The sequence below is a fragment of the Trichomycterus rosablanca genome, chromosome 6 (genome assembly GCF_030014385.1).
Source record: "Trichomycterus rosablanca isolate fTriRos1 chromosome 6, fTriRos1.hap1, whole genome shotgun sequence".
NCBI lineage: Eukaryota > Metazoa > Chordata > Actinopteri > Siluriformes > Trichomycteridae > Trichomycterus > Trichomycterus rosablanca.
In genome coordinates, this window is record NC_085993.1 from 37,985,431 (window position 1) to 37,999,696 (window position 14,266).

Sequence of the window (14,266 nt, forward strand, 5' to 3'; positions counted from 1 at the left end):
AAACATAACGATATGAAATTGTAATTTTTTGTGAAGAATCAACAACAAGTGGGACACAATCGTGAAGTGGAACGAAATTTATTGGATATTTTAAACTTTTTTTAGAAATAAAAAACTAAAAAGTGGGGCGTGCAATATTATTCAGCCCCTTTACTTTCAGTGCAGCAAACTCACTCCAGAAGTTCAGTGAGGATCTCTGAATGATCCAATGTTGACCTAAATGACTGATGGTGATAAATAGAATCCACCTGTGTGTAATCAAGTCTCCGTATAAATGCACCTGCTCTGTGACAGTCTCAGAGTTCTGTTTAAAGCGCAGAGAGCATCATGAAGACCAAGGAACACACCAGGCAGGTCCGAGATACTGTTGTGGAGAAGTTTAAAGCCGGATTTGGATACAAAAAGATTTCCCAAGCTTTAAACATCTCAAGGAGCACTGTGCAAGCGATCATATTGAAATGGAAGGAGTATCAGACCACTGCAAATCTACCAAGACCCGGCCGTCCCTCTAAACTTTCAGCTCAAACAAGGAGAAGACTGATCAGAGATGCAGCCAAGAGGCCCATGATCACTCTGAATGAACTGCAGAGATCTACAGCTGAGGTGGGAGACTCTGTCCATAGGACACAATCAGTCGTACACTGCACAAATCTGGCCTTTATGGAAGAGTGGCAAGAAGAAAGCCATTTCTCAAAGATATCTATAAAAAGTCACCTGGGAGACACACCAAACATGTGGAAGAAGGTGCTCTGGTCAGATGAAACCAAAATCGAACTTTTTGGCCACAATGCAAAACGTTATGTTTGGCGTAAAAGCAACACAGCTCATCACCCTGAACACACCATCCCCACTGTCAAACATGGTGGTGGCAGCATCATGGTTTGGGCCTGCTTTTCTTCAGCAGGGACAGGGAAGATGGTTAAAATTGATGGGAAGATGGATGGAGCCAAATACAGGACCATTCTGGAAGAAAACCTGTTGCAGTCTGCAAAAGACCTGAGACTGGGACGGAGATTTATCTTCCAACAAGACAATGATCCAAAACATAAAGCAAAATCTACAATGGAATGGTTCACAAATAAACGTATCCAGGTGTTAGAATGGCCAAGTCAAAGTCCAGACCTGAATCCCATCGAGAATCTGTGGAAAGAGCTGAAAACTGCTGTTCACAAACGCTCTCCATCCAACCTCACTGAGCTCGAGCTGTTTTGCAAGGAAGAATGGGCAAAAATGTCTGTCTCTCGATGTGCAAAACTGATAGAGACATACCCCAAGCGACTTGCAGCTGTAATCGCAGCAAAAGGTGGCGCTACAAAGTATTAACGCAAGGGGGCTGAATAATATTGCACGCCCCACTTTTCAGTTTTTTATTTCTAAAAAAAGTTTAAAATATCCAATAAATTTCGTTCCACTTCACGATTGTGTCCCACTTGTTGTTGATTCTTCACAAAAAATTACAATTTCATATCGTTATGTTTGAAGCCTGAAATGTGGCAAAAGGTTGAAAAGTTTAAGGGGGCTGAATACTTTTGCAAGGCACTGTATATACAATATTCATTATTTCTATTTCTGTTAGTCAAGTGTGTGAACCTATTGTAAACACTGTGTTAATGTAGGACTGTACCACACCTTTAAACCCTTCACCTCCTACTCCTCCTCCTGTTGCTCCACCACGACCTGCACTGGTATGCCCTGAAATGCCTATCCTGTCCCAGTCAGCGCCAGAGGAGCCTGTGGATCATGAGAACACTTATGTAACAGACGTGCTGACAGAGGTAATTAACATGTATTACGATAAGACTACACTACTGCTTCTTTGCACATGACTTTTTCGTTGTTCAAGTTGAATGAGATGTGTTTTAAAATCTTTAGGATGAGGAACATGCTACTGATGATAATGAGGAAGAGGAGGAAATTAGCAGGAGAAATCTGCCTGCAGTTCTAAAAAAGAAGCACTATCATTCCTATCTCTCCTGGAGTGAACAGTCCAGTGTGTGCGGAGACAGCAATGCAAAAGTAAATTATATTTCTTTTGGTTTTTGTTTGTGTTTGTGTGAGCGCCAGAGATGGGGACTCGAGTCGCACACACAGCAACTTCAGACTCGAAAGAGGTGATAAAACATACAATTAATTCATAAATGCTGCATGTTTAACCTGAGCTGGAGAAAAAATACAATGTAGGTTTACAATATCATTATATTTAAATCAGTATTATCAAAATCCTACACAGTCCTACACTCTCCAAAACAGTTTAATACTCTTATCAATAAATAAATAAATCTTTTTATTAACCTTATGCTGCCTCAAGTTTCAGTCGGACAACACCAAGAACCATAGGGTTTAAGATAAGATCAGGGTGCAGCATACCCATTTGCTTTGGAGTTAAGTTTCATGCCTCTGTTTTTCAGGAACTGGAACTTCTCTTGGAGTGGTGGAGAACCGTAAGAGGTGAGTCGCCAATAATCATCAGAGCTTAAAAATCCATAGACTCATATTTCTCATATTCTGCATTATTGTTATTTTATCTTGTTTGTTTGCAGAGGTGGGTAACGTTCTGCTTCTATAGTCTACATTTATTTAAGTGCATTTATTTGATTAACGATTTGTAAAAATTGTACTTGTTAGACATCATCTAAAGCCATCATCTAAAACTTAATCCCAGCAAGACAGAGCTGGTACTTATTCCTGGAGATCTTCAACCCGGGAACTAGTCATCTCTCTTGATGACTCCCATCTGATAATGTAAAAAACCTTGGTGTTGTCCTGGATAACCAGCTGACCTTCTCTTTTCATGTAGCCAACATGACAAGATCATGCTGGTTCCTTCCTTTATGACATCAGGAAGATTCGTCCATTTCTCTCCATGGAAGAGTCACTCAGATTCTTGTCCAGTCACTTGTAATCTCACGGTTGGACTACTGCAACTCCCTCCGGGCAGGTGCTCCTATGTCCACTATTAAACCCTTGAAACCCATTCAAAATGCAGCTGCTTACCTGGTTTTTAACCATTCTAAACACTGCCACATTACCCTAGTGATCCACTTAGTCTCGCTCGACTTGATCCTCCACCCAGAACTCTGGGAAGACCAGCATCAAAGCTCTTCTCTGTACTTGCACCCAATTGGTGGAATGAGCTTCCCTTGTCTGTCCGAACATCTGAGTCTCTCACTGTCTTCAAAAGACGCTTAAAAACCCATCTCTGTACTAAGCACCTATGTAAGCTGACATATACAGTGTATCACAAAAGTGAGTACACCCCTCACATTTCTGCAAATATTTCATTATATCTTTTCATGGGACAACACTATAGACATGAAACTTGGATATAACTTAGAGTAGTCAGTGTACAGCTTGTATAGCAGTGTAGATTTACTGTCTTCTGAAAATAACTCAACACACAGCCATTAATGTCTAAATAGCTGGCAACATAAGTGAGTACACCCCACAGTGAACATGTCCAAATTGTGCCCAAATGTGTCGTTGTCCCTCCCTGGTGTCATGTGTCAAGGTCCCAGGTGTAAATGGGGAGCAGGGCTGTTAAATTTGGTGTTTTGGGTACAATTCTCTCATACTGCCCACTGAATATTCAACATGGCACCTCATGGCAAAGAACTCTCTGAGGATGTGAGAAATAGAATTGTTGCTCTCCACAAAGATGGCCTGGGCTATAAGAAGATTGCTAACACCCTGAAACTGAGCTACAGCATGGTGGCCAAGGTCATACAGCGGGTTTCCAGGACAGGTTCCACTCGGAACAGGCTTCGCCAGGGTCGACCAAAGAAGTTGAGTCCACGTGTTCGGCGTCATATCCAGAGGTTGGCTTTAAAAAATAGACACATGAGTGCTGCCAGCATTGCTGCAGAGGTTGAAGACGTGGGAGGTCAGCCTGTCAGTGCTCAGACCATACGCCGCACACTGCATCAACTCGGTCTGCATGGTCGTCATCCCAGAAGGAAGCTGACGCACAAGAAAGCCCGCAAACAGTTTGCTGAAGACAAGCAGTCCAAGAACATGGATTACTGGAATGCCCTGTGGTCTGACGAGACCAAGATAAACTTGTTTGGCTCAGATGGTGTCCAGCATGTGTGGCGGCGCCCTGGTGAGAAGTACCAAGACAACTGTATCTTGCCTACAGTCAAGCATGGTGGTGGTAGCGTCATGGTCTTGGGCTGCATGAGTGTTGCTGGCACTGGGGAGCTGCAGTTCATTGAGGGAAACATGAATTCCAACATGTACTGTGACATTCTGAAACAGAGCATGATCCCCTCCCTTCGAAAACTGGGCCTCATGGCAGTTTTCCAACAGGATAACGACCCCAAACACAACCTCCAAGATGACAACTGCCTTGCTGAGGAAGCTGAAGGTAAAGGTGATGGACTAAACCCAATTGAGCACCTGTGGCGCATCCTCAAGTGGAAGGTGGAGGAGTTCAAGGTGTCTGACATCCACCAGCTCCGTGATGTCATAATGGAGGAGTGGAAGAGGATTCCAGTAGCAACCTGTGCAGCTCTGGTGAATTCCATGCCCAGGAGGGTTAAGGCAGTGCTGGATAATAATGGTGGTCACACAAAATATTGACACATTTGGGCACAGTTTGGACATGTTCACTGTGGGGTGTACTCACTTATGTTGCCAGCTATTTAGACATTAATGGCTGTGTGTTGAGTTATTTTCAGAAGACAGTAAATCTACACTGCTATACAAGTTGTACACTGACTACTCTAAGTTATATCCAAGTTTCATGTCTATAGTGTCGTCCCATGAAAAGATATAATAAAATATTTGCAGAAATGTAAGGGGTGTACTCACTTTTGTGATACACTGTACATACTAATACATATATTTACTAACGCTCTTATTTATTTCTTGCAAAATAAAAATTGGTCCTAACAGGTTTTCAGCAGATTTGTAATCTTAGACTGTTGTCCACTTAAACTAGAGTAAGGTAATGTTTACTATGGAAGCACTTCTGTAAGTCGCTCTGGGTAAAAGGGTCTGTTAAAGGCCGAAAATGTAAATGTAGACATTTGAGTAAATGACGAGAGCATTTTTTCAATCATATATGTCATTCTTGTTCCTAAAAACTAATCCATACCTGCTTGTCTGAATTCTTAGGGTGGGAGAGAATACCCATGGACTGTCAAGGAGAGGAAACAGACACAAAGTATGGTGATTATAGGCTCTGTTTGGTGCATGTTCAAGCTCAGTAATTTCAGGAATTTATTTGTTTGGACAATGGCTGGGTTTTCTTGTTTTTGCCTCGCTGCTGTAACTGCTCAAAAAATGACAACCAGAAGTATGACTAGACTGCAGTTTGTTATACATATAATTCAATTGTTTGTACAAATTGCATTCATTATCACTTTCTGAGACTTTTACCTTAAACATTATTACATTTATATCAAGCTTACATCAAGCAAAAGCCTTAAAAGTCCTGTGTCATTTTTTACAACCCAGTTTTGGGGATGTGCACTACTTGCCGCCCACGTTAAAACAGTTTCCAACCTCTAACTAAACACAGTTACCTAAGTAATCATTTTATAAATTATAGACAAACATTAAGCAATTATTTATAATTAATGGGCTCAATAAATGGCTAACAAAAAGAAAGAAATATTAGAAATATCATTTCCAGATTTATTAATATTAAAGGTTTTTTTTTTTTAAGTCTTTTAAATTTGTTTAAAATTGTTAACCAGGCAGTTAATTTTACCTACAAAATATTATTGTTTGGTCTATAAGTATATATACAGTGCGAACCAATCACAATGTACATGCATTGTTTTCTTTATTAAAAATAATAAAACCAGGCGCTCAGGTGGCGCAGAGATAAAACACGCTAGTGCACCAAGACTGTGGACACACTACAGTAGATCACGCCGAAATCGGACTATTCTGAGAAACACCTGCCAAAAACATGACCAATTTCAAACTCGTCAGTTCGAATCTCAGCTCTGCCATCCGGCTGGGCTGGGCGCCTACATGAACAACGACTGGCGGTTGTTCATACAGGGTGAGAGCTGGATAGGAACTCCTTATAACTGAGGCACTTATGACCTCTGCTGGCTGATTGATGGGGCCTGCACAGAGTCGAGGGATAATGCTTTGATCAGGGTGTGGCGCTCCGTACACAAAGCTGATCCACATATGAACTCGCCTTGTGCAGGTGAAAAGATGCAGTCGGCTACTGCACACGTGTCGGAGGGGCTGTGTGTCAGTTGCGAAGCTTCTCAGTCAGCAGTGAAGGGTTGAATCGGTAGAGGTGAAGCATAACGCAATCAGGGTAATTGGATACGACTAGATTAGGGAGAAAATTGGGGGGGGATCGGAGAAAAAGAGAAAAAAATATATCAAATTGTTATATTTATTTATAATTAAAATATTTTAAAAATCGTCTTACTAATTTCTACCTCAAGGCTTTCTTCTTTCAAAAATACCACTAACTGGTCCAGTATTACACCAACATAGGCAGGTTAAAATACAAAAAGTATTTCTATTTACAACTTTTTTTATATGTTTGCATAATTAGAATGCCCTGATAACTTAACAATAAATAATCTCATTAAAATGGCACAGAAGGCTAACTCTGTCTTTTTTTTCCTCATTGTAGTATCCTGATCTCGACGGCCCAAAAGTTAAAAACAGCAATGCGTCTATACGAGCTGCTCATATTTCAGCGTGGAACAGGCCTGATGAACGACATCACCAAACTGCACTGCACTGCAGATAACTTTGTAAAGTCAAGTAAAAAAGTGTGTTTTGCTAAGCTAACAGGTGGCACTATAGGGGCATTAGGCGGGGTTGCCATTGCGGCGGGCCTTGCTCTCGCCCCGGTGACCTTGGGGGCCTCAGTGCTGGCACCCGGAGTCGGGGTTGGGGTCAATGCAGCTGGAGGGTTCACAGGGGCCTCAGCTACTGTCACCAGGAAGTTCAAAGGCACTCAATATAGAATTAAGGTGGATACAATACTGCAGAACTTTGAATCCCAGATAAAGGACATCGTTGAGTGCTTGAAGTTTATTGATTCAGGGATGGAGTGTCTGAGAATGCAGGATCACTTAAAACTAAGGGACCTAGACGATCATTTGGCAAATATTGCTCAAGCATTTAAGAAAATTGACAATTTGTGTTCCATATGTGCCATTAGTGAATCTGTATGCAGCCTGCAGGAATTTAATTCCTATTACTATGAAGAGGACAGATTAAGAAGTAAAAAGAACTTGGATAAAAAGTTTGCTGAAAAGGTTCATGAAGTGGCGGACAAGCTTAAAGAGGAAATGGATAAACTGATTCGTGTTAAAAACCTGTTTCAGGGTTATAATGCGAAGTATGAAATAAGTGATCATTTTTTATCAAACTGAGCTGTTTTGTATCATTTTGTAATGCTTGGAAATGTTGGAAATGTGGATGTCATACTGATTTCTGCTTGATTCAACACTGAGTCTTTTAAATGCACACTAAAAGGGAGTTGGGAGCTGATAGTGGTTATGCTACCAGACTAGTAGCACCAGCCGAGTTGCCACAGTCCTCCAACCTTCAGTAGCTTAAACTGTATTCAGTCACAACAGTATGTTGCTTTGGATAACAGTGTCTGCTAATTTTCGTGCAGGTGAAAAGATGCAGTCGGTTACTGCACACGTGTCAGAGGGGGCATGTGTCAGTCGTGAAGCCCCTCAGTCAGCAGTGGAGGATCATGCTTGATTCAACACTGAGTCTTTTTACATGCACACTAAATGGGAGGTGGGAGCTGGTAGTGGTTATGGTACCAGACTAGTACCACCAGCCGAGTTGCCACTCAGACACCTGAGCAAGTCCTCCAACCTTCAGTACCTTAAACTGTATTCAGTCACAAGTTCATGTTGCTTTGGATAACAGTGTCTGCTAATTTTCGTGCAGGTGAAAAGATGCAGTCGGTTTCTGCACACCTGTCAGAGGGGGCATGTGTCAGTTGCGAAGCCCCTCAGTCAGCAGTGGAGGATCATGCTTGATTCAACACTGAGTCTTTTTACATGCACACTAAAAGGGAGTTGAAAGCAGTTGCAATAATTTAAAGTCTTGTGAGAAGCCTTCTCAGAAGAGTAGCTGAGAAGGTCACATAGAGGTCACTCCATTTTTATTACATTTATTCCAAACAAACTCATGGTTAGATGTCCTAATACTTTTGGCCATGTTGGGTATATTATCAGAGAGGACTCTCAGGTGTGTGGTGGGAACAGATGATATTTGTTAACATGGGTAAACACTACTGTGTAAAGACTAAGCTGAGATCAGTAAGAAGTACTGGCCCAAGGCTGGTAAAGAGTGCTGAGGGGAAAAAAAAAAAATAGAATACTCAACCAACACGTACGTTTACTGGCATAAGACTGGCAATGAATACCAGGATGAGGCAAGTATATCCAAACATAATTAAAGCAGATCTTTACCTCTTTAGTTACTCAAAGAGCTAAAAGATTGGCTTGAAGAACGCAAACATTTCTGACTGTGTAATGTTTTAGTAAATAATTTATTATATAGTGTAATTTAGTGTAATATTATGTACTAGTCTTATCCACCTGTGCAATATTTGTGTGTCACTGGCAGTTATAACCCATGAAGCATGTGCTATGCATAAATGCTCCCGCACTGGTTTCCAAAATGTATGGCTTCAGTAGATGTTGTTTTGCATAATATGTTTTGTGTATGTAAAATGTAAAATTTTGTTATGATATTGCTGGTAAGGTTTTCTTTTAATGACTCTTTTACACAGATTTTGTTTATGCAAGAAAGATTGCAAGTCTTTTGTGACCAGCACAGAATTTGATTTATCTAAGAGTTGCCCTAATCTTCCAGATTTTGCCTTGACTTAAATTCAATTAAAATGTTATGGAAGATTTGAAATTGGAAGTCCTTCATAACCTTGTGAAATTTTAGACAGTTTGCCAGGGAAAATGAGCCAAAATGTAACCAATTATTTCCTTCTTTAAATCTCCTAAAGCTGTAAATGGTACCAACAGCTTTGCAACAAACTACCAATGTTATCCATTGGTGATGTTAGAAACGTTTCCCTCTATCAGCTATGTTACATAAAATTACTAATGGTTAAATACTAGGTGTTCCTCACTGTCTGCTTAATATGGGTGTTCATCCACAATGAGTGCTGGGATATACATTCACCAATTATTTTAAAAGGTACAACTTAAATCTTAAATTATAGAATAGACATTACTGTAATAAACAATAATAAACAACAACACACAGTAGTACTGTACATAAAACACACACCACATTTCAGTACAGTAAGTATGCCATAATACATTTTCTTCTTTTTTTATCAAATGTGTCTACCAGAAACAACAATAACTCTCATATATCTATATTATTTCCTTCTTTATTTCAATAGTGTTGTATTTTGTAGGTGTAATTGCACGAAAGAAAGAATACTTTACTAAGCCTAATTCCTTCTTCTCTCTCACTCACTGTCCCCTCTGTCTGATACTGTCACGCTTGGAGCCTCAGTGTGATCCTGTGCTCCAGTGTGCCACACCCTTCTCTCCCCAGTCTCCAGCCAGCCTCCCTCTCCTGATTGGTTAGCTGGGGCTAATTAGCCCCAGCTGCTACTATTTAGGAGAGGCTCAGGGAAAGGCTGGTTGGAGACTATTTTTTGGTAACTCTGCTTGTTCTGTGTAACTCTGTTCGCTTTCGGTAACTCTGCTTGCTCTGTGTAACTCTGTTCGCTTTTGGTAACTCTGCTCGCTTTTGGTAACTCTGCTCGCTTTTGGTAACTCTGCTCGCTCTGTGTAACTCTGTTCGCTTTTGGTAACTCTGCTTGCTCTGTGTAACTCTGTTCGCTTTTGGTAACTTTGCTCTTTGTAACTCTGTTTGCTCTGATGACTGTTCGGTTTTTGCTTTTGATTCCTGCTTGCTCTGCTCCGTCTCATCCGGTCTGTTCATTCTGTTCTTGTCTTGTTTATGTTCCTGTCTGTTTAGCCTTTGTCTCTGTTTGTTAGCCTCTTTGTTTGTTAGCTCTGTCTTAGCTCTGTGTGTTAGCCTTTGTTCTTTAGCTTTAGTTTGGTTTATCTGTTTAGTCTTTGTAGTCCCGTTTAGTTTGTGTTGTTCTGTCCAGTCCTCTCTAGTTCTAGTTTAGCTTAGTATATGTATATTTAGATTTAGCATTTATTAGCATTTGTTAGCATTTAGCTTTGTTTGTGTAATAGTTAGCATTTAGCTTAGATTAGGTCTTGTGTTCGTTTATCTTGTTTTCTGTGTTTTGTCTGGTCTTTGTTATTATTAAATAGTTCTTTACATCTCTGTGAGTGTGTCCGCCCCCCTTGTCTGTCCTAGCCCTCAGTGTTACAGATACAGAGTGACAGCTACTGGCAGGAGTAATTATACAACAACAAATAGTGATTTTTTTTTTTTTTTTCATTTTCTCACCACTGCACTTCCTCTGCACATTCTTTGGGGACATTTTAATATTGAATTTTACAAAATATAAAGAAAACACTGGAAAAAACGTCCGCTGTTTGAATGTTCGCTCACTGTATGTGTGTATATATAGAGAGAGAGAGACGGTTGGAGTCAACTTGTTCGTGACGTCACGTGTTTCGCAAATTTCTGTTCGTAATCCGAAATTTGTTCATACGTTAAGTTGAAAAAGATCGTTCCTAACCCGAAATGTTCGTATGGTAAACCAGGGTCTACTGTAAAAGGCAACAGCATCCTGTCATTGTAAATTTCTCCAATAGTAAAAGACTAGAGGAAGATTAACACAGACTGTGCATGGAAAAAGAAAATAGCTCTAATCTCTAACTGACACATACAATGAGTTCTATCAGGGTATGTGTTCCTAATAAAGAGGCCAGTAAATAACATGTAACTGGCATTGCAATGCTGGGAATAGTCCAGCATCCATGTGACATCTGGTCACTGGGGGTCTCTTAGGATTTAAAATGGAGAGATTAAGAAATGGAAAGGCTACAGTCACTAACTGTATACCCATAATGTTCATCTGTATGGTATGTGTAGTTTATAATCCATAAATGTACGTACCATATAGGTGTAGAAATGATTAAGTGAGGCTTCACATTCCAGAAATTATGTCAAACCTATTCTACTGTAGCTATATAAAAGCATGTCGTTTCATTTCTGATTCTCACAGTAACTGAGGAACTCATCACATCACTTCTCTACAATCACTAACTACGATATTAAAATATGTCCAAGGTAAGGTTTGCCAAATTCCAAAAAATTCATTTATTTAAGCTTTTTTTTCTGCAGTAATCTTTTAACTTGCAAATTTTAGTACTGTGCTGCAAAACCTTTTGCATCAAACAGTCAGTGTTGATGTCTTTATTTGTTGTAATTAAGTTGGGACTTAATTATTTAAGAATTTGCAGTAAAAGGGAAAAAAGTAACAATGCATTTTACAGCATATGTTAGTGCACCATTTATATGCATTTGCTGCATTTAACACATTGGGGGGGGGGAAATTATATATATATATATATATATATATATATATATATATATATATATATATATATATATATATATATATATATATATATATATACGTATATACAGTATATACATGATACATTATGGTTATGTTTTATTTCATTATATGTTAAATTTAAGAAAAAATAAATAAAACTGATATTGTGTATTATAGGTTTATTGTGCTAACATGTGCTTTCACTTTTAAAATAAACAGCACATGGAATTTTACTAGGAGTGTCCAAACTTCTTTCTGTTGTATTACATTATTTTAAAGCAAAGTATAACATTTGGAGATACAGATTTACCAGTATATGAACTGGCTTTGAGTTTTATTAATGTGAATGATCTTTCTAAAACTCCTGATAGCGTCCTGTTCCAGCACCAAGGAAATGTCTTCGTCCCTCAGCAAGCCAAGGGGACAACCACTATGGTAATGAGGTATGTACAGACATTTATGTTTACTATAAATTAGCTTATGAAAAATTATATATTTATTATATATGTACATTTTTAAGAATTTCTAGCTTGAGTGCAATCTATGATGTCTTACTTTTACTATTGTCTCAGGGTCATTGCTTTTCTGTAACACAAGCTAAAAACTGTGGATGCCTAAATATGAACTGTGTAACCATTTGATATTCCTCGGCACTATGTTTACCACTGTAGCAGTATATTAACATTTGCATAAAATACCCGTCAGACCTCAAGATAAGTGATTCATTACACTATGTAACCCATTTCTATTGCTTCAAGGTCTGATTTTTCATGCTTTAAATCATTACTATGATAACTCATGATACATGTATCAGCTTAATAGATACTCAATACTTTCTATTTAAGTTTGAGCAATCTGTGGTCCTATTCAGTGAGCTTGTGTGGCCTGCCCCTTTGTGGTGAGCTGATGTAGCTCTGAGGTGTTTCTATAATAACAGCACTTACAGTTTGCAGGACAGGTCCTCCAGAATAATTATTTTGTGGTATTCTGTACACTGAATTTTTTTAGTATAACCCATTTATCAATACCTGTTTATGGATTTGCATTATTGTATGCACTTGTTAGCACGAGGTAAAGAGGATGTGCATATACTTGGCCTTTCAGTGTAGTACACCGATCAGCCATAACATTAAAATCACCTTCTTTTTTCTACAATCACTGTCCATTTTATCAGCCCCACTTACCATATAGAAGCACTTTGTAGTTCTACAATTACTGACTGTTGTTCATTTGTTTCTCTGCATGCCTTCTTCAATGGTCAGGACCATCACAGAGCAGATATTATTTGGGTGGTAGGTCATTCTCAGCACTGCAGTGACACTGACATGGTGGTGGTGTGTTAGTGTGTTAGTGTGTTAGTGTGTTAGTGTGTTAGTGTGTTAGTGTGTTAGTGTGTTAGTGTGTTAGTGTGTTAGTGTGTTAGTGTGTTAGTGTGTGTTGTGCTGGTATGAGTCCATCAGACACAGCAATGCTGATAAGAGTTTTTAAACATCTCACTAAGAATAGTCCACCAACCAAAAATATCCAGACAACAGCGCCCTGTGGGCAGCGTCCTGTGACCACTTATGAATGTCTAAAAGATGACCAACTTAAACAGCAGCAACAGATGAGCGATCATCTCTGACTTTACATCTACAAGGTGGACCAACTAGGTAGGAGTGTCTAATAGAGTGGACAGTGAGTGGACACGGTATTTAAAAACTCCAGCTCATACAAGCTCATCATTTAAAAACTCTGATCCACTCATACCAGCACAACACACACTAACACACCACCACCATGTCAGTGTCACTGCAGTGCTGAGAATGATCTACCACCTAAATAATACCTGCTCTGTGGTGGTCCAGTAGGGGTCCTGACCATTGAAGAACAGGGTGAAAACAGGCTAAAAAGATATGCAGAGAAATAGATGGACTACAGTCAGTAATTGTAGAACTACAAAGTGCTTCTATATGGTAAGTGGAGCTGATAAAATGGACAGTGAGTGTAGAAACAAGGAGGTGGTTTTAATGTTGTGGCTTATTGGTGTATAAATATATCTAAAACTAGTATGTTAAATTAATTTAAAAATCATACTATAATTATGTACAATAACAATCCACTGTTTTAACTGTTTAAGAGGCCAGATCTAGAAGTCATCGTCAAGTCCACAAGTCTGCTGTGTTTAAGTGATGCTTCCAACATACCCTCTGCTCATGGAAACATGGTGGTGAGGAAAGCTACCAGGAACGTAAGTAAAGGAACTGATTTAGTTTATGCCAACACGTTTTTATCATTTGTAACATCTTGTAACTTCAATGTCTCAGGCACTCATTTTAAATAGAGTATTTGTCACATCGGCTTAGCAAACTTAGCAAATAGACAGAATTTTGTGGTCAAAATTCACCACAAAAAACATAGCAAGCAAAACTGATTTGTGTTGGGTTGCCTTAAAAGTGCATGGGGAAGAATTTTGTACTCAAGTGGTTACAGATGGACTGTAGCTGGCTACAGATCATATTCTCCCAATAAGCATAGCATAATATTATAAGTGGCTAGGTATTTTGTAAAGGAGTCTGCTATTTGTGAGCAGTAATACATGGGCTCTTCGGGGCATTTCTAGCAGGAGGAGCAAATTTATACATGCTGTTTTCTCAGTCTGTAGGGCGGCACGTTGGCTAAGTGGGTAGCACTGTCGCCTCACAGCAAGAAGGTCCTGGGTTCAATCCCCAGGTGGGACGGTCTGGGTCCTTTCTGTGTGGAGTTTGCATGTTCTCCCCATGCCTGTGTGGGTTTACTCCAGGTGCTCCGGTT